This window comes from Haemaphysalis longicornis, unplaced genomic scaffold (genome assembly GCF_048455015.1).
Source record: "Haemaphysalis longicornis isolate Haplotype H1 unplaced genomic scaffold, Haemaphysalis longicornis Haplotype H1 scaffold_10, whole genome shotgun sequence".
Classification (NCBI taxonomy): Eukaryota; Metazoa; Arthropoda; class Arachnida; order Ixodida; family Ixodidae; genus Haemaphysalis; species Haemaphysalis longicornis.
The window spans coordinates 153,664,436-153,672,745 of record NW_027526204.1 but is presented as its reverse complement, the minus strand read 5'-3'; positions in this window follow the sequence as shown (position 1 = coordinate 153,672,745).

The window sequence follows — 8,310 nt, the reverse complement described above, 5'->3', positions numbered from 1 at the left end:
AATACGTATGCGGGGCGACTGGGGTGTTTTTGCTTGGGAGGGTTCAGCGTGTCCCGGTTTTTCTTTTCTCCAGCGAGTGACAGGTTGGCTGTCAGTGAACCCTCGGCTTTTTGGTAATGCTTTAGTGGCACAGAGCAAGCAAAGTAATGTTAAAACGAAACACAAGAGAAAGAAAGGAGCGCTTACGTCAAGGTCCACGTGAAAGATTTTCTTTTTTTCTAGTGCGTGCCACAAACGGGCCAAGTCATAGTACCAAACAGTCGCGGCCATCTGATTCAAAAGAGCATTTAGAAACGGGTGTGTGAATCCTGTAATGGGAGCAGACCAGCAGCACTGCAGATCTGCTTCCATTACAGGATTCACACGTTTCCTGTCTCCGCTTCAGACCCCCGGCATCACTAGTATATCTCCATGTGTGCCCTAAATGAGAGCCGTAGTTTTGTGCTGCTGCGGCGGGGCGATTGCCGGCGATCTCTGCAAGGTTAGGTTCGCCCGTTCACCAACAAGAATTCGCTCACTCACTTGCCTGCGAGTTAATGGGTGTACACATCGCTGCTTTTGACTGGGCTTCAAACATCGCATAGTAATATTCTCTTCAGGTCATCAGATAAAAAAAGATAATAGGAAGAAAGTAAGAGTAGGGAAACATGCATGACATATTCTACGTGAAGCCAGGTTGCCAATTAACTCTGCTGGCGACTGGGTAATTGCAGCAGTGCTTCTATGTGCTAAGCATGGCCGCCGCCTTGTCAAGACAGGCGTCTCACCTTTGCATAGGGTGTTGCAATGACAGCCGAATGATAACTAGGGATATCAGACTCACTCCTGGAGTACGTGCACTGTTTGACAAGCTCTTGGAACATTCTTTTGTCATTGGTATTGGTGTTCTTTCAACGTGAAACGTTTTTATGATACCCTAACAAATTTTGACGAAGTTTATCGGAAGTCTACTTGACCCTTCACCTGTAGCCTGGCTAATCATGTTGCAGCTGGTTTTATTTAGTCCTTTCGGCTGTTCTTTAGCCGGAAATTACCCACTGCTACTTATTACCCTTTCGGCAGATCGATCGCGCTCCTCAAATTTAACTTTTAAAGCCGGATATATTAAAATGTTCTCCTTCCGCCTTGCATTTTTACCATAGAGCTTTACTTACGCCCCCCCCCCCCCCTTCTTTTTTATCCAACATTTACCCACTCATCCGCATGCTCTCTAGGAACGTTTTGCAACCCCACATCGGGATACCGTAGTGGTCGCTGTTTTCTTTTCGACCCAATACTCGCTCTCTTTCTCTCTCGCCCTCTTCTCTCATCTTCCCCACGATACTTTGTTTCACATGTTGAGGGGAGGCGAAAACACGCGAAGTTCCTGGCACCTCTACAAAAAACCATTCACGATGCACTTGGGGCCAAACTGCCAGTGCTAGTCTATGCAATTGCTTGCTCTGTTTATCATTCCCGTAAAGGTTCATTACGTGCTCCATGCATTCCTAATCTAGACTGAACGCGTCCACTTTTCAGGACAATCCCGATTCCGTTGGATCAAATTCACACTTTCGTTACAACTCGCCTAAGGTTTCGCCATCGCCCGAAGCTAGTGGATACACGCTTGAAAAATGCATGAGCCGTTTGCTGAGGCCAGGTACGCGGAGGAGGAGGAAGGGCGTGCCTCTCGTATCCGTAAGTTTTGATACGTGCTCGCGGCTCAAAAGTAGCAAAGTGAAAGCTCCCCCCTGCAAGCGCGCTTCTTCGAGGGAAAATACTGCTTCGTTTCCTCTTTTGGCTTCAGGTGTATCTCGTTTTCCCCAAGTTTTTATTGACGCTTTTTTACCGCATTGTTTCCAGTAGATTGAAAAGAAAACCAACTTGCAAGCGAAAGTGGTGCACTTACGAAGGCAGGCGATTGCGAAAACGCCGCAGAAATAATAAACAGGCCGGGAGGCAAGCGTGCCAAACAACTTAAGTCGTCCCACGACACGAAACGTTGGAAATAGCGGCCGCGACCGTTGGGAAAAGGAGGGAACAGGAATCGTAGAAAGGAAAAGCCATCGTGTTTGGTTCGCCGAATGCGCCTACATAAAGAATTGAAACTGGACCGTGTTTTTCAGTCCGGGAAAAAAAGGAGAGAAAAAAAAGAGGTATACGAAGGGGCAATGAAGAAGCTCCCCCTTCGAAAACAGGTGACGTCGAAGCAGATAACACAGCAAGAGTGGCGCTGCTCTGGCGTCAGACCAAACTGAATGAGGAAGGTGAAACATTTTTATCAAGAATAGAACGTAAAGTAAATAAACAATCATGTCAGCTGGAAAATTCTGGTCGAAATGGGGGAAAACTCTGCTTGAGCGAAGCTCTGGACGAATCAGGATCTAAGCTTGTGCATTGGGACATCTCTGGTATTCAATATGTTTAAATTTAAAAATAACGCCCCGTGAAATGCAGATAGTTGGAGGGCGTGTAATATTTACGCTCCATTTTCCGAGGAGGCATATTCACTGCACGTTGCGAAACGAGCGTGACCTTCACTAGTCTGCAGCCAAACGCCACAAATTTTGTGGCCTTTGTGGCGCATTTTATGACGCAAGTTGTGACGCACTTTAAACATTTGGCGAGAGGGTTTACGTCGCACGTTTACAAGTATAGCTTACGCAAAGGTAATAGTGGTTTTGCTTCGGAGAAAGCCACCCTTGGTCGCCTTTTCCCAAATTGTGGCAAAAAATTTCACGAACCTTCGGCGCTGTGAATTTCAGTAAACTTGTAAAAAATTAGCCGGGCACTTGCCGTGCCGCGTTTTCGCACAAGCTTCAGCTGAAAATCGCTCGATAGTGAATTTAATATTACAGCGAAGCTGTTTAGTTGTAGTTGGTCGGAAATCTTCTTGTCATAAACAAAAAACCCAGGCAAGACCCGTACGTCCTCGCCTATGACGCCGAACGCATGCGTCAGGCTAGTCAGGCATACAGCATGGAGCTCAGTATTTGTTTAAAAAAAACCACAAAACCAGAATCGAAACCGCATTATGGATGATAAGGCACTTGTGAACAATGAGGCACCCCTCACCATGTGTTTCTGGTAAAGATTATGTTTGCAGATTATGTTTGAAGGCTAGGCAGGACTAGTCTCACTAGATAGAGCAGTTCTTGCCCAAGACACCGAGCGCATGCGTCAGGCTGGGCAGGACACAGCATTTGCCGCCAGAGAAACCGCGCTCAAGAAGGCCGCCGAGACGACGAGAAACATCACATACCTTTGTAGTGGTTCACAACAGCTTTGCTGGACATCCACTTTCGCAGGGCGCGGTGGGGACCATTTTTTGGGAAGCTTCTGCAACTTAAAACAACATTTTATGTTTTGTTATTTCGCGTACCAAGAACGTATACTGACCGGTTGCTTGGTGTAACAGCCTCACGAAGGGGTTGTACATGTACAAAAGCGCTCGTCATCCGTCCAGACTCATTTTGCTGCGCTCATGAAGCGCATGATGGAAAATAAAGGAAACCAAAAAGTCAAAAGGACGCTAACCAAGTTCGTGCTATGGAAGTGAGCCGATCGAAGGCACTGGTACGTTTTCCTACCGATATTACGGAACGAAGCGTTTCCCCGCAGCCATTCACGAAGAAAAAAAATACTCATCTTCACTGTTTTTTCTATCCACGTGTACGCATGTTTTGTTTGTGCCAAGCGGCGAGTAAGCGCGCATGTACAGCCAGAAAACTTCCAACGCAGGCTCATTCTGTTCTCGTTCCACGCCCAACTGCGCCCGTATACCGCTGTCTCGCTGAAAAGAGCGCCACCGGTGGAGAGGGGCTCTTTTGATGCGCACGACGGTCTCGACGTACGCGTCTTCTGCTACGTGCTCGCTGTTTTTCAGTGGCATCTCAGACATCTCCCTTTGGAATTCACCAGCCCCTGAAACGTTGCGAGGGTCCCAAAGTTGAAATGAGAACACCGCGTAAACAAGCAGCGACACGGAAAAAATCCCTGGCTTGTTGTTGTCCATGAAGGAGAAAAAACGAGGACTCAAGGTTCCATTTTATACATGCGTGCTGCTGACTGGATCCCTGATGCGTATTTGAACAGCGCCGCCAGTTGGGAGTAGCTGAGGTTCTCTCGTGGGCAGGAAACTATCCTGGCGCAACTGCCGCCCGGTAAAGTGCGTCGTCGGGCGCTCAGCAGCCAGCGTTGCCTCTCGCAGCAAATTCTCTATCGACGTGAGTTTATTTTATAACCGAGCAGCAATGCGGCTCTGCCCTGGTACAACACACAATGAACCAAACGCCATGCGGATCTTGGTTTACGGACAGATGAAGAAGTCGGGAGAAGTCGTATAAAGCCCTAATCGTGCGCCGTAAACCGGTTGTATATAAACTTGAGCAGGTGTCACTTAAGTAGAATCAGCGGAAGGTCGCAGAAACGGCGCAGCTACCTGGTGAGCACAGAAAGCGACGCCCAAGCCGCACTCTGAGTCGACGCCGCTCAGAAACCTATGAAACACATTTTTGAGTCGACGCCGCTCAGAAACCTATGAAACACATTTTTTTCTTTCTTGGCGAGCTACTGGTTGCAAACCAATGCACTTGTCACGGGCTTTTTCCGATCTCGTTCACAGGCGCACAGCTGCGTGCGCACATGTTTCGTAGTTTCTACAAACGTTTTTTTTTAGTGTTGCTCCTTTACAAATAGGATTCTGGGTGCTTTGATGGAAGTTTCCCAGACGTTCTCAAAGTACGCCCACGCAGGATGGTTATGCGCTCGAGGGAAGATACTTAAAAAAAAACAGCCCCGTAACAGTGATAAAAAGAAAATAATGAGCGTTGATCCAATTTATTAGTGAAAAATCTACTGGATCTTTAGAGTGAAACCTGGGTTGTTAAAGGCACGTCTGTGATCGTTATTAAGTAGCGCAAAAAAAACCGGAGGGGTAGGGAAGGGAGACACGTACAGGTTGTAGAGAGAACCAATCTGATAGAACGGTTCTCGCTACAATCTGTGTGTCTTTTGTAACCGTTCTGATAGAATGGTTACAGGAAACGGCCGTATTTCTTGTCTTACAGCGCAGCTGTAAGACAAATGTTTCGTGGATTTTTCTTGTACGTAGACAAATTCAGGGAGCAAGGGCCTCATCTCCTCATTTTAATGTACAAGCGCGAGGCTTTCCATTGTGTGACGCGTTCGTGTGTGCGCATTTGTTCCTTTTGAAGCGCGAGGCTTTAATGTGTGGACGTTTGTTGGTTATTGAGCTAGATATAGTTAGTTTGTTTGCTTGTATCGTTGTGTGCTTGCATACTTGTTTGCTTTTGTATGGCCCCACACTAATTTTAACTCGACAAGTGGCCGTGTGCGGGACATGCAAAGACTGTCTGCACTTAGCGGTGCCTTCCCCGATTCTCCATCACAAATGGATTCGTCGACCCCCGATTTGAGATCATCTACTTAGATTGAATGATGTCGAGAAACACGGCTAGTCCCAGCACTACCTCCGTGAAGATGTAGTGCCCTTGTTCAAAATTATGTGTAACCTTAGTTTCATTGGTCACCCTGCTCCGAAGAGTCGAATGAGTTATGATTTTGTTGTGAGAGCTACAATGGCCGTATTCTCACCGCTTCGCTGTGGCCGGTGGCCGCACTGTGAGCTGAGCGGTTGCCTAGAAACCGCCGCAGCTGGCAGCGCCGCTCGCCGCGCCATCTAGCATGACGTCAGAGGAGGAGCTGGTGAAATCGCGGTGCAACAACAGAGGAGGAGCTCGCGTTGCATCATATATAAATATATATATTGAAGAGGTGTTTATTAGCAGGGAATGGTAGCGTTCCAGGTGACGGTGTTCAGGTAGGCACTGAGACTAGCCGGAGCGATGATCACGTTGCAGCGAGCTATCAGATATCGTGGCGCGTTCTCTCCGAGGCCGGTGCTACCTCCTCGTCGTCTTTACAGTCCCCATTCACTACGTACCCATTATGGCCCATGGCCACCGTATCAGAGCATACCCACACGGGGCATAGTGCGTCCTTCGCAGTGCCTGATAGCATACTCTAAGTGGGCAAATCTTTGGCACTACAATATATATATATAGAAGGGGCGGCTCGGTGGGATACGTCGTCAGATGTGGAAAATGAGTCGGAGAGATTGAAAGAAGCCAGGGTTCGTCGTCTGAGCGAACCATGAGGAGGCAGAGAGCCGAGGAGACGCAGGAAGAACGAGCCGCACGCTTCCAGAAACGTCGTCAGTACGAAGCGCCCAGGAGAGTGGATTCAGTTGAGGATGGTTCGTCGTCTAGTTCGGCATCTCGTGCCGGGGCCACGGATCAAAGACGGAATGAAACCAGGAGGAGGCAACGAGCTGCGGGGACAGAAGAAGAACGCGCTCGGCGTATCGAACAGTAACTTAGGTAACAACCAAACCTATACTCTCAGACGTACGAAGCTAAACGATAAAGATGTAGCCGTACAGTCAGAGAACCAAGCTAAACAATAACATTAACCGTACCTCTCGCTACGCACACCCAGGCATAACTGAGTTAAGCCACAGCCATTTTTTTAAAAGCAAAGCCTTACTAATCACGTCGAGTGGTTTCGCCGTTGCGGTAAATTTGACATTCATTTGACCGCAGCTGCGCCGTATCCCTGGCAACTCATCACGTGACTCACCAGACCGAGCCCCGCCCACAGAGTTTCTTACAATATACACTAGAGAGGAATCTGGCGCTAGCGTCTATGCGGCTCACATCAAGGCCGTCTGTGTCGTCATGGACCGCCATTATACATTGCGCTCGCCTTAGTTTCATCATTGGCTTGGATTGAAACGTTTTAGTGACCGCAAATTTAAACAAAGTGCCACAAAAACGCTAAGAATAGTGTGCAATTATGTAAGTGGAAAATAAAAACAGGCTGTTTTAAAACTAAGGAAAAAAAAGTAAAGCGTCTTTTTGCTGGAACGGTTGTGCCTGCTATTCCGCAGGCCAAGGTTATAGTTACGAACAAGGTTAATATTTGGGGGGGGGGGGGGAACTCATTAAAAACTCTGATTTTATTAATTTTACCAATATTTCAAATAATAAGTTGCTTGAAGAGTTTGGACAGTTTTTTGAGCGTGCCTATTAAAACGTTGCCTTCGGGGTGAACCGGTGCACCGACCGCCAACTAGTTGAACAAGAAAAAAGAAAACGTGACGTTAAACAGTCGTGCACGATGACAAGATAGGACGCATACAAGCACCCGTATCTGTCGTATCCCCGTGGTCGTATCTTGTCTTCGTCGAGGTACAGCCGGTAAAAGGCTTGTCTATAACACAGCGTTCGTACTCTCAGCCCTATCCTGCCCCGCCGGAGCGGGATTTGAATAAAACTACTGCGGAATTCTGAAGACTTAGCCCTTCGCTTTTGCCTCCGACATGTTTGGAACGAGTATGTTTCGGCAGTTTTCGGATGTAGCTGGTTGAAGTTGAAGTCGCTGTTATAGACAAGCGTTTTACCGGCTGTACGTTTTGTTTCTTCTTTTCGTCGTCCTTCCACTGCGGCATGACCAACCTCAGGTGAGATCACGCACTGTCTGCTGTTTCACCAAACACGGCTACCACAGAACAGGGAGTATTTCGGCTTCCTCGTATCTCGTAAACGTGTTAATGCATAGTGAAGAAAGCAAATACCAAAAACCGCTTAAGAATCAAGCCCAAGCCAAAAAGGGGGGTCTTCCCATGAACCCCTACGACGACATGGCTTACAAGGTGCAGTTTCCTCTCTAGTATACTTACTAAGAAACTCTATGGCCCCGCCGAATTCTGCGTTCGCCGCTGTCACCACCACTGCCGGCTTGGCGCATGCGCTCTCCGCAGCCGTGCCGCGCCTGACCACGTGACTCGCCGCGTGCATGCGAGCTTGGCCATGATTGAAAGTGAGGCCGTGCCGTCTTCTCTGAGCGTTGTGCGTGGGCTCGAGGCCTTGAGCCGTCGTCGGCAAGTGGTGTCTGACCACCCTGTGGATATCGGCCGGCGAGCTGCTTCACTGCAGGTGGGCCCGGAATTACAAGCGCGCGAAGCTAGCGTCGGAGACTGAGCAAGAGGGAGCCGATAGGCTCAGAAAACGGCGGAAGCGGGGCCACAACCGAAGACAAAAGCAGGCTTTGGACAAATAGTGTAGGAATTACAACTAAATCAAAGGTTTGTCAAGTGAAACCGAGACTTAACCAGGCTAAGCCAAGCTTTCGCTTTGCATATCCAGGGCTAGCTGAGCTTAGCCAAAGACGTTTTTTTAATCCGAGATTAATTTCTTAAAACCTTCTTTAATGCAAATTTTTGATAAAAGAACGCTGGAATGTTTATTT